The sequence below is a fragment of the Falco peregrinus genome, chromosome 9 (genome assembly GCF_023634155.1).
Source record: "Falco peregrinus isolate bFalPer1 chromosome 9, bFalPer1.pri, whole genome shotgun sequence".
Lineage (NCBI taxonomy): Eukaryota > Metazoa > Chordata > Aves > Falconiformes > Falconidae > Falco > Falco peregrinus.
The window spans coordinates 5,576,591-5,588,852 of record NC_073729.1 but is presented as its reverse complement, the minus strand read 5'-3'; the positions used below and the strand labels follow the sequence as shown (position 1 = coordinate 5,588,852).

The 12,262-nt window shown below is 45.1% G+C and overlaps 1 protein-coding gene across 8 annotated transcripts in view; it reads right to left on the bottom strand.

The window, feature by feature from the left end:
- Positions 1-6,780, bottom strand: part of PPP6R3 (protein phosphatase 6 regulatory subunit 3) — a 64,378-nt gene extending 57,598 nt beyond the window's left edge. For 5 of the 8 annotated variants that reach the window (XM_013298263.3, XM_055813599.1, XM_055813596.1 and 2 more), the window contains exon 1: positions 6,643-6,780. The gene's annotated coding sequence lies outside the window, so the exon portion shown is untranslated. The remainder of the gene's footprint in view (positions 1-6,642) is intronic. The other 3 variants (XM_055813598.1, XM_055813602.1, XM_005236297.4) reach the window with 2 other exon arrangements.
- Positions 6,781-12,262: the final 5,482 nt, after the last annotated feature.

Genomic DNA, 12,262 nt, shown 5'->3' with positions numbered 1-12,262 from the left:
GTTTTTTTGGCTCTCAAAACAAATTAAAGAATACTGAAATACAGCAGGAGAGGATACTAGAACAGCCAGCCACAAAAAAAAAACAAAACCACATCAGTGTGCCTATCTATGACTGAAATCATTAAGACAACCGTACCTGGCACAGCCACTGAGAAATAAAAGCAATCAAACACTTATAATGGGTTGAGACAAAGTTGCAAGTTCAGTCCCCAATCACACATTACTGGTCTTCACAGCAAATTTTTTTAAGCTTTTGGATTATAAGTGACTCTAGAAGAGAGTCTTAGCCCCCCCCCCTCCCCCCCCCCAAAAAAACCCAATAAAGCTACAGAATTGCAGACACAGCTTCATAACCTGATGGCAAAGTAGATCCCTTTTAAATGAGGAAAGGGCATCCAGTAACACCACTAGTAAAGCAACAGGAAGGACTCAGTCATGTCAGAAGGAATTGTGAAGTTTTGCAAGTATCTAACAGTTAATTAAAATTAAGCACCAAATGCTATTATCAACTCACAGCCACGACAGCAATTATAACCTGCAGATCTCAACAAGCTGTGCAGTGATCTTACACCACCTTTCATCAACTACTGGATTTCTACCTGCATTGCCTTTAAATCTTCCTCCATTCCCTTTTTTGAAGCACCACTTGTTAAAACAAAACCAGCACACTAATCACTACAAGAAAGGCAAGCAGCATGAAGAGACACATCTAAGTTTTTTATGTTGACCATTAAGAAATGCAGACCTCACAAATGTTATCTTTACCATCTCCTCCATCAGACAAATTTCATCTAAATACAGTTTCAGTGTACAATACCTTTTTACATTAAATGTAAGCATGTCACTGTAACAAAGAGCCCATTATCTGCATCAAGTACACACATAGAAGGGTCCTTTGATGAATGCTTGCTTGTCACAGCCAAAAGGAAGAACTGACTTCACAGCCAGTTCAGTCTAACTTCTACAGCTGTCACTCACAGGTGGGGGGGACGGGACCCCAAACATTCACCAAAATGCTGTTAGCCCTCAGAATTGCCATGAGCAGTAACAAACCTTGTAAGAGCCAGAAAGAGCACAAATGCTAACATGGAAGATGGGAACAAAACCCCTATGCTGTTGCATTTTTCACACTGACCTTCCATCTGGAATGCATGCTGACCAGTATCAACATGACATGGAAGGTGGTTTCCTGTAGACGCAACCCACCCACTCAGATGTGGGTCTGTTCCTGCCACCACTACAGCTTTGTTTTAGCTGTCCCTAGACTTCCCATCCTTTTTCCAAGATGTTTGGTGACAGCAGCTAAACTTCTGAAACGATGTAATCTACTAATTGTTTTCTAATAGAGTTAGCTTCCATAGGTATAGTTGGATACCTAGCAAGTCTGTCAGACCAGTAACAGAAGTAGTAATGCAAATTAGTGTAGTTCAAAGCAGTTCTAAAATTTCTAGTTGAACTCTTTAGATTGGAGACTGTACATGGTAAGTAAGAACAGAATATGAAGAGAGCCCTATGTCTGCTTTAAAGGTAAAGCTACAGTGTGTTTCACAGAAAGTTTTTTTCATTTAAGACCTTACCTATAATTTCTGCCCTACTGAAAAAACCCTACACAAAACCACAAGACTTTTTCCACTACACTTACACAAAATAACAGCAAATAGAAACAGTAAAAATGCAATGCTATGGGAAACACTAACTATATAACCACTCCTAAAGATGAAAAAAGTCTGCCCTGTGGAGACAGCAGCTGATACTCCTTTCACAATGCAAGTAACATTGAAGTAATACCACTTTGTCACAAACCAAGCCTTTAGCAATGGCTATTACCTCTTTGCTTTATGCTCCAACTCAGCCAACTCAAACCAGTTACAGTAAAATGAAGAAGAAAAAAAATGTAATCACATCTGTACTAGCATTCCTACACCCACTGTATAAAGCACTGCTTGAAATTTTTATTAACTTGCTTTGATTTATCCATGAATTAGGGCACTACAAGTGAGGAATGTGCATCAATCACCTAACTGGGGACTAGGGTCTCACTCTTCACTCTTCTAGAAAAGCATTACATTTGCAGAAAGCATCTTTCTCTCTGCTACTAGCAGAAGTTAGTCTGCACAATAGAATCTTACTTTACATACTCAGATCCAGTTAGAAATTCTGCCTATGGTCATTGAAGGTGCAGACTGTGCTACTGGCTAGCAGGGACAAAAGCAGCCTGGGATTCACTTGATACAAACTAACAACAAGAATGCTTTCAGTACTGGAACTGTTATATTCTAGAACATACTCAATCTCAGAAACAAGTTACTAGTTTTTACTACAAAAAATTGGAAGTTTCCATCCTCAGTCCCAAGTATGTTTTGTCACCAAATGGGAAATCACACGGCCCTTTCACAAGCCTCACTCAGGACCTGCTTGATCATCATAAAAAGGCTTCAGAATTTTCTTCATGTTTAAAAGTATCTTTTGGCACAGAGCTGGCCCGTGGTCTTTCAGTGCTTATTTTCCAGGGGACCCAGCAGACACAGGACGTGCCCCCTAGGCCATATGCTCCATCTCCTTGCAGATGCTCATCTTAAGACCGTATATAATGCTTTGCATCGAGTAATTCACAATAAAATAGAAGTGTTCTCAAAAACCTCCTTTAAGAAAAACTAACTAACCCTCAAATCTCACTATGGGGCAGTTTCCGCTTGTGCATACATACACATCTTTTACTCAGTTCTGCCTACCTTCGCATCTTTAACCAAACCCTCACTACGAATTTCCTAGGTGATCTTAACCACTTTGCCAACATGCCTAACAACATGTATCACTTCAGTAGATTGTATTACAGCTTCACAGTTCCATGCAGTAGTACGCTGAGGTTCTTCTGGTATTCTTCTCTACTGGTGGCATGCAACACATTGCACAGAACTTGTCACTGAGCATTCTGAGTTTTCAAGTCCCATGGAGGAGAAAAAGATACACCCATTTAACAGGATTAGGGGATGACCGTACAGAGTAACGGCGAGAAGAACGAACAGTCAAAGGGTTAGTCAGGAACTTTTTCATCCACTCCAAATCACATATATCACTCCCATCAAGTGCCAAGAAGTATGTTTGAAGATATTAAATGAACACAGGTCATGAAGTATCTTGTATTTTACAGTAACAGATTTTTCCCCGATATTGTGTGAAGAACTGTTCCATAAACAAGCAAGCTGTTGCTTATACCAAATGTCTTCCCAATCCTATCAATTCAGTCTATCCCATTTCCCAAGAAGTATCCCAAACTAGCTATACAGCTGCATATAATATCCAAAAGTAGAAAAACGTTTTACTTTGGTTGCTTAGTAGCGTAACGTTTCTAAAACAGATGCTGGCACCCTGACATACCACAAAAACAGTTAACCAAGCTACACAAAGCCTTCAACATTATGTTCATATTCTCTCTGTATTTTCTGATTGATCTTTCAGGCTTTCTTCCCACCCTGACAATATTAGGATCAAACATGATCACTAGTTTCCCCAAGTTCTTTGCTCTCTTCCTCCAACGTGACAAAAGGACACAAGCAAGATATTCTCATTTATCTCTACTTGTTTTATTATTGTGGAAAGTTTTGCCAAAAACAATGGCTCCACATCTTGCTCTTAGGATAATCCAACCAGGCACCTGGTCTTCTGGAATTTGGATGTGGTGTCTACTTTGAGATAAAATGCTATTCGTAAACCTGGCATACAAAATAACATAGGCTACACAGCGATCTTAAGGGTCACAGATGACGGTGCTACTATGAGAGCCAAATTTAGATGGCAGACAATATACACTTCAGATCCTACCTTACTACAGAAACTGATCACTACGCTCATACTAGTACTTCTTCGCCCAAGCCAAAAAGCCATGGTTTCCATCATAACTTCCAAAGGCCATAAATTAACCCAGCTATATCTGAGAAGTGAATATGCAAGCCTCCAATCTACAAAGGCGTTGCACAGTATGCTGGAACACTGAAGCTAGAAAAAGTCTTATTTCAATATACTGATATAGAGTGATCTTAACCAACTGCAGAGTCAAGTATTTCAAGGATTTTTGAGCACTCAGGCAAAAAGAGGGTATCAATGGAGGGAGAGTGGACCCGACAGTTCTTCAAAGCATTTCTCCCTCCTGACTGTTTCAATCCCATACTGGTTGCTTTTGAGCCAGCTCTTTAGCATTTCATAGTACATGCATTTCAAGCTTAACCTGAGTAGAGAAGCAAAGCTCTTGAGCCACAGCAATAGACTTCAATCTCTAACAATCTGCTAATACTAAAAACTACACACAAGATTTCATGGTTTAATACTGTTACATTCAGATTCCATTCTATTAATTCACTCGAATTTCACTCTTAGAAAATCATCTGATGGGTATACAGGCTATATAGCATCACCTGTTAGGTGCAAGAGAGAAGGGTTCTCAAGGAAACAGTCACATTTTCCCACTTCAGCAAGTCAACAGAATCAGAGCGAACAGTTTGCAGGCAGTGTTGTGAAGAGACACACAAACTATTTAGTACCTTTAATTCCATAAGGGAGCAATAATGGCTATCGATTTATATTTAGAAGAATCCAAAGATATTACAGTCACAGCAGATATAAATCTAACTTGCTTGCAAAGAAGCTATAAATTCCTGTTAAACAGGCTGCTTTTCTTGAATTTCTGAACTACAACTTTCACTTTAGCTCAGTGTTTTCCTTAAGTTCATTGTAAACAGACCTCTTCGGCTGTTCAGGCCAAAACAAAATGTTCCAGTATTATTAGATGATAAGTTCCTTCAGTAACTCAAAAAATACAGAACTCAACACTAAATATGCATTCTGCTTTTCACATAGAAAAATAAGTATCACCTATGTTCAAGCAGTATCACAGATGTAGGAAACTTAACTAAAGTGAACTTAAGTGAGTACTTAGAGCTACAAACTGTCAAGAAATAAACATGCAGAGTGGATACCACATTTGTGTAGTCTCATCAACAAGTTATATATTAAAAGATAATTCTGTAGCGTTCCTTTATATTTGTATAATAAAGGCTCTTGTAAGCTACACTTAGTCCATACCTCACTGCTCAAAACATAAATAAATAACACAGAACTAAGTAATCACAGACTCTTACTAGAATGTATGTTATACTGAAAACACACACTGCAGTAATCTATTTGGAACACTGAAATGGGCAGACTTTCCAGCTTTCAGCACGCAAAAAAAAAAAGCACACATGTATTTGTGCAGCTCACAAGCTACTTTATAGACTATCTGGAGTTCTTAACCCAGATTAATATTAATCAGTTAAAATACAAAAAAACCCAATCACCAAAACCAAGCCCCAAACCAAACCCAACACACATCACATTGCTACTGTACGTTTAGGCTCCTTCCACTGAATGAGATTTGAAACCTAAGTAACATCACTAGCAGTAACACAACTTTTCATTTTTAAGTTGTCACCACCTTACAGGGAACACTTCCTAGAGCTATCCACCCATTCATAAGTTTTCTGTACTCTTATACTCAGAACACTTTTCTAAAATAGCAACACACCTATTCAAAGTATCCTACTGTTCTAACTTAAATAACATCTATCCTGACAGAGATTATCTTTAGCCTCAATTGCAGTTATATTGTACAAGACACAAGACTGTAACACTAATTCCCTCTTACACTTTTCAGAGGCTCTAAGCAACTAAAGCAAAACAAACCCAAAAGAACTGGCAGGTTCAAAGTCAGATTTTGCCAAGTATATTTAACAGCAGTTAAAGTTTACCCAAACACTGCTACACTGTTAAAAAATTCTAAGTGAAAGAAGCTGCCTTATTAAAAAAAAAAACCACACAAACAACATCAAAAAACACAAAAACAACGCACTACACCTACACCCTCCAACAAAAAACAAAACAAAACACCAAACACCAAAAAAAGGCAGCGTCCTCACAGGAACAGTGAGGCACTAATTTTAAAGTAGGAAAACAAAATCAGCTATCAGCAAGGCTTATCTGTTTTATTATGCGAGAAATAAGAGTGAAGCTAGAAGAGTAATAAAGTTCTGTAAGTTACAGCACAAGCGGCTGCCAAGGGAAGGAGCCGGGCAGGCAGCGTCCCCCGTTTAGATAAAACACTTCACCCCGCTCAGAACCCCGCCGGTTCGCCGGGAACAATGCGCCGCCCACCGCGCCCCGGCCCGCTCCGCACCAGGCCGCCAGCGCTCCGCGCCCGAGGAACGGCCGGCCGGCCCCCCCGCGCGGCATGAGGCGCCCCGGACGCCATGGAGCAGCCCCGGGTCGGCTGCTGAAGGAACCGGTGTCACGGCTACGGGAAGAAAGAAGCGGCGGGCGGACCGGGCCTTCCCCGCCGCGCCCAGGCCCGCGGCACCCCGCGGCCGCGCCGTGGCTCGCCGCGCCTGGTCCGGGCGCGCCAGGCTCCGCGGGGCGCGGGGGCGCCCGCCGCACGCGCCAGGCCCCAGCGGCCCCGCCAGGCTCCGGCCCGGCGGCGCGTGAGGAGCGCCCGGAGCCCCCAGCGCCGAGGGGAGCAGGCGCCAGTCCCGCGCCACCGCGGAAGAGCCGCTGCCGGAGCGCCCGTCCACTGGGAGCGGCGGCAGGTAGAGCTCGCCATTATACCGCCCATACCTCGGGAAGCGCGTCCCCCCACCACAGGCCCCAGGCTGCCTCCGCTCAGGCGGGAAAGCCACCGCTTGCCACCATCACCGACGCTCCAAGATGGCGGACATATCAGCTCCTGCGAGCCCTCCTCTCCCTCCACCCCGCCTGCCAATCATACCGCCCCGGCACCACCCCCCCTCCTCGGTTGCGCCTTTTCTATTGGGCGGTGTGCGGAGCGCGGCGTCTCACTGGCGTTCTGGCGGGTGTCAGTCACCCCGCTACGCCACTGCAACAGGGTCGAGCGGGGGTGGAGGAGGGCTCTGGGCTTCTTCTTGACCAATCATCGCATGGGGCGGGTGCATCTTGCTTCCCACCTTCCCCGCTCAGCAACAACGAAACGTCAGCCTGACAGGCGTTTGCCTCGCCCAATAGAAAAAGCAGGTTCCTTTTAAAAATAACCCTTTCAGTCCAATCCAGAGCTGAGGCGCTCAGACCCGGCAGGAGGCCACGGCGGGAGGGGTGGGCGCCTGCGGTGGCTATCTCCCCGTAGCCTTACCCCCTGCGCCTCACCATTGGTCAGGGCGCGGGGCCACGCCCCCCAGGGTGGACACGGGCGCCAAACTGCCTGACAACAAGTCGGTGGCGCGCCCGGAGGGGGTGTGGGGGCGGCACTGGTGTGGCGGGGAATTAGCTCATTCGGCAGCGCCCTCGCTCAATGTGCGGGAGGTCGTAAGATCGATCCCCCCCCTTGCCCTCCACGAGTAGGGCCTGTCTTTTTTTTTCAACTCCCGTGGGACTTCCAGCTCCACCCAAGAACTGGCAGTATATTTTAACCCCAGTGTACCAGTATAAACGTGTGTGGAAAGCAGGGGAGGTGCTGTGCCCCGGCCCTGGCAACCCTTCCTGCCTGCTGCCCACTGTGCTGCGGGCAGAGGCGGCAGCTTCCCAGTGCCTGCTTGGCCAAGTGCTTCTGGCGAGGACCTCTGCTTGTGAAGCTGAGGTCACGGAGAGCTGCACAGGCAGACTCTTTTGCCCCACAGCTGGCAAAAAACCGGCTTGAGATGCAGTGATTTGCCATCTGTGTCTCAGAGGCGGGAACACGTTGTGGCCAGCCAGGTCACCTGGGGTCTTCCCTCACAAAGGCTCCCAAATCGGCTTCACCTGAGGTGGTGGTGACCCCTGCAGTTCCTGCCCCTTCACCCCTCAGAGCAGCACTGAGTTCTGAAATGCCGCTGGCAGGGCGACAGCCCTGTCCCCAGAGGCCACCACCCGCCATGGTCAGCAGCGCTTCCCCTGTGGGAGCAGGGCAACTGTCAGGTAACCAACTGTCCCATCTGTCTGTAGTGTGCTTTTGCCTGGGTTCACTGGGGGGTTGTCTGGTTTCAGTGTGGTTTGGACTGTTTTTTCACTGTGTGTGGCTCTTGAAGAGCTGGGGAGGGAGGGAGGGAGGGAGAGAGGGGGTGTGCTCACCAGAGGCGGCCCCCACAAGACACCGGGTGCCAAAAATGCCAGCTGCTCCCTGGGGCTGTTTCTATTCCTCCTCCCTGGATGCACCTCAGTTTTCCTGGAAGGGAAGGGGCTCAGCTGGGCCTGATCACCCCTGCCTGGCCCAGCATGGCAGTTCTGCCCTTGACATTTTGTGTGTTTGGGTATTTTTGAAAGAGTTGAGGTGATGATGTTTATGCATACAAAATGGCTGCCTGCCTGTGAGCAGGGGTGCATGGAAGGGCCGCTGCGCAGAGCACGGAATCACCTACAGCAAAGGCACACAGCTCGGCCCCCAGTCCCAGCTCCCGCACCTCCCAGCTTCTCAGTGTCTCTTCCCAATACAGTAGCAGAGCCAGGAAAGCCTGCTTTTCTTATCAATTGACATCAACTTGTAAAACACCCCCTTTCTCGAGGCTTGCTCCATCAGGGCGCTGTGGCACCAGGGCAGCGTGCTGCTGTTAGTGGCTCTTCATCAACGTGTGAAAGCAAGTAGCTGAAGGAGGGGGTATGTGCACTCATGGCTCGCCAGAGCTGATCTTCCATCTTCCATCCTGCTAGTGTTTGCCTTGCCCATCATGAGGGCACCATGTGCTTCCTGTGAATGGTGGCAGAGAGCTCTGTTTTATTATGAGTTAGTATGAATCATACGTGAGGTGATTTTTCTTTTTGTATGTTTTCTATACATAATTATATAAATATATTGTATCTATGTATATTTGTTTTGAAAGTTACTGGTCACAATATGTTTAAAAAAAGAAACAGGTATATTATGGTTAAGGCAATGACTTATTTATTTACAATGGGGGAAGAAACAACAGAGCTGAAGAGATAGCTTAGAGGTAGAGTAGGGCACCTCATGTAGAACACATGAAAACTGAAGGGTAGCACAGATCACTGGGTTTATTTTGTATACCAAAGGAAGGGGAAAACAATACTTTTTTTTTTTTTTACTTCATCATGAATCAGCAGTCTAGGATAAAGCAACTCCACTTTGAATAATGTATCTTCACATCTTTCACGCTCATCTGACATACAAAGTTAAGCTCAGTACAGCTGTACTTACATCTTACTACAAATCAATGACCAACTCAGCCCATTAAAACAAAATTATTGATATTGCAAAGAGACATAAATATTGAGGGTGCTGCTGCAGCAAGCAATGTCTCTTTCAGGAGAGAAACAACAGGTCAAGCTAGAAATGGGCTCAAATCTTGGGCTACAAAAGTAGGGTCTTTTGCCTGTCTCTGCATAAAACATCTTCAAGTTGTTTTGTGGACAGAGGGAAGATGTAATAGGTAAATCTGTGCTTATCCTTCTGTGTGTACATTCCTTTTCAGAGTAAGGACTGATCCCTGCAGATCAGAGGGAGTCCATGTCTTACACTTCACACTGCTATTGTGTTCAGAAACTTTGAAGTAGGATATAGGCTGCCTGGGGTTCCTCTGTTTTTTATCACTTTAAATACAGAAGGGTAGGGTAAGATGCACGCTTCTAAGGAAAAGGTAGCTATCAGATTTATAATAGCTGCCAAAAGGCTAACATGTCCTGGCCTTTGTGCTTTGTCCAGGCAGAAACTCGTGCCAGCTGCTCAGGTGCTTGGTTACATAATGCCCATTGCATAAAAGGCTGGACAGTATTCTTTTTGTTCCTATGTCTTTCCTACCAGTTGACCAAGCTTTGGTTCCTGTGCTTTCTGTAGGCATTACTGGTTCTCCCAAAGACTGAGTGACAGTATGCTTTACCTACTAAAAGCCATCCTTGCTCATGTTACCCTTCAGCATATGATGGCACACCCTTATTTCACAAAACCTCTGTGAACAGAAGCCCCCCCCAAGCTGTGGGCCCAGTGGGTTGCTTCCATTAGAAGAAGATTGTTGGCTGCCAGCTCAGACACATGATCATCTTATTCTGCCTGAGTAAGTTAGTGGAGCTGCAGCAATTATGAACGCATGTGATCTTAATGTGTTGCAAACACATGGTAAAAATGCAGCAGCATGAAATGTATTTGCTGATCCACAGAGTTGCACAGTTAGGTCTCTGAGTATAAAGCCTGTTTTTGTTTTCTTTCTCATGCAAGCAGATTTATTTAGTAAAATGTACCAAAAAAAAAAGTTTATCCTCAAAACAATCAACATGAAATGGGAGGTTGTTTCTTTTTTCATTATTTCAGCTGGTGCTCAGTCCAGAAACCTTGCTAGACTGTATTTGTTCCACATTTATTTAGCTATCTCCTTTTTCTTTTCTTTCACTGTGTCTGGTTTTTGGTTTTTTGTTTTTTTTTTATGTCATACTACTTGCCTGTTCTAGCAGTGAGTACCTGCACTGATTGCAGCAAATGGAGATTTCACAATATAAAGTGTATCGAGGCAGTTCTGGTTGTACTGCCAGTTGTCAGCGATAGTCTGTACGAAGGATGTTACAGTGGAAACTGTGAGCAGGGGGATAACAGGAAAGAATGGTCTATGGGTTTAAATAATGGATAAATGTGAGTACAATGTTAAGTAGCTTTCTCAGGACAAGCAACTAGATTGTTAAAAGGATGATGAGATTATAACCTCAGGCAGTGTCTGGAGAGGGGATTAATAGTTTGAGTGTAGAACAGCTACTACAGTGACATAGTTAACTACCTAGCGTAGTTTGCCTAAGCATAAAGCTTGTCTTCACAACAAAGTAGTGGTAAACTGTGCTGCTGTTGACACATCCTGTGTCCTGAGCAAGTGTGGCTTGGATATAAGCAATATATCTCAACTCAGAAGGGACAGGATGATGTGTGTACTGGCACACACCTGATTTTCAAGGGCATTATCACCGCCATCTCAATTCTGGAAAAGTTTGGGATATGACAGGCACTGTTTTCATCTTATGGAATTCCTGTCAATATATTTCTAAATCTTAATTTTGTGTAATTATTTTTTTAAAACTACAGCTGTCCAGGTGACAGTACCATTACCGTATAAGTTGATAATGCTAGGGTGCTACTACCTCAAGGTAGGAACACTTCATGTCTACAAGGAGGATCTTAGAGCACTGCTAAACAGGTAGGGGAAGTGAGGAGGTTATGTGGCTTGCCAGATGTCACAGGGCAAGCTGAACCAGAGGCAAGATACTGAAATCCCAGTCCTTTATGCCTGGGACTTGTGTGCAAATCTGAAGATCTCCACACCATTCCTATACCTATGTTTACAGGCAAATCAGAAAAAAACCACCACCCTAGCTTGCTTTGGATGGCTGTAGTATTTAATTGCTGGCAGGGAAACGGAGAACTTATAGGCATGGTCTGTGACCAGAAGCTTGATAGTGTTTTACTAAGTGGGTTGTTGCTAGTATTGTAAATGTCAGTATCTCAATTTTGTGATGGCTGCTGCCTGGGACACTTCCAGAGACAGCCACCTCTGACGGGTTCCTCTAGGCATTTGAGTCAGTCACTTCCTCAACATTAAGTGTGTGCAAATAAAAAAAAAAACCAAACCAGCCTGCTCGGTCACCATCACCCCATCAACCAATGCTGAGCATGTTTCCTCACTGTGCACCGTTAACCACTCAGCTGTAGCTGCTACCACCTCCTGAAGCTGGTGGGCCCCACTGCACAGGTGCCAGGGGGAGCATTTGCTAGGGGCTACTGTGGCTCAGCAGTTCTGCCACACCTTGGAGAACAAGTTTGTCTTCCCAAGCAGTGGCATAGCCTGCCCAGCCAGCTCATCCCGTGGCTCGGCAATTGCTAGATGTGACACCAGAGCAGAGGAGGCAGGTCTGTACCCTTTCAGCAGCATTTCACCATAGCTGCGTCTGCATAGCCATGTGAGACTGTGAGCATGTGGGGTGTGCTACTGCTTCAGCTCTGCCAGAATGACCATGGTCCTGTCCCTACCAATGTGCTGCTTTCCCTTTGCCCCTCCAGGGCAGGGAAGCACCTAGCTGAGGGACCTTATGAAGAATTATTTGCTTCCAGTTTGCCCGGCTTGCAGATTTGAGTTTCCCTGCAGGAGCAGGAATGAAACACCAGCACCTGCAAGGCAGTGAGAGCACCTGTGGTCAGGTCTGGAGTCAAACCTTTTCACTGGTGACATCTGGCTGTTTAAGCACCTCAGGCATAAAATGAAGCCAGAGTCTAAACTGGTTTTAATCTGATTGTAGTTAACTCTTCTGAGCACTGACAAGT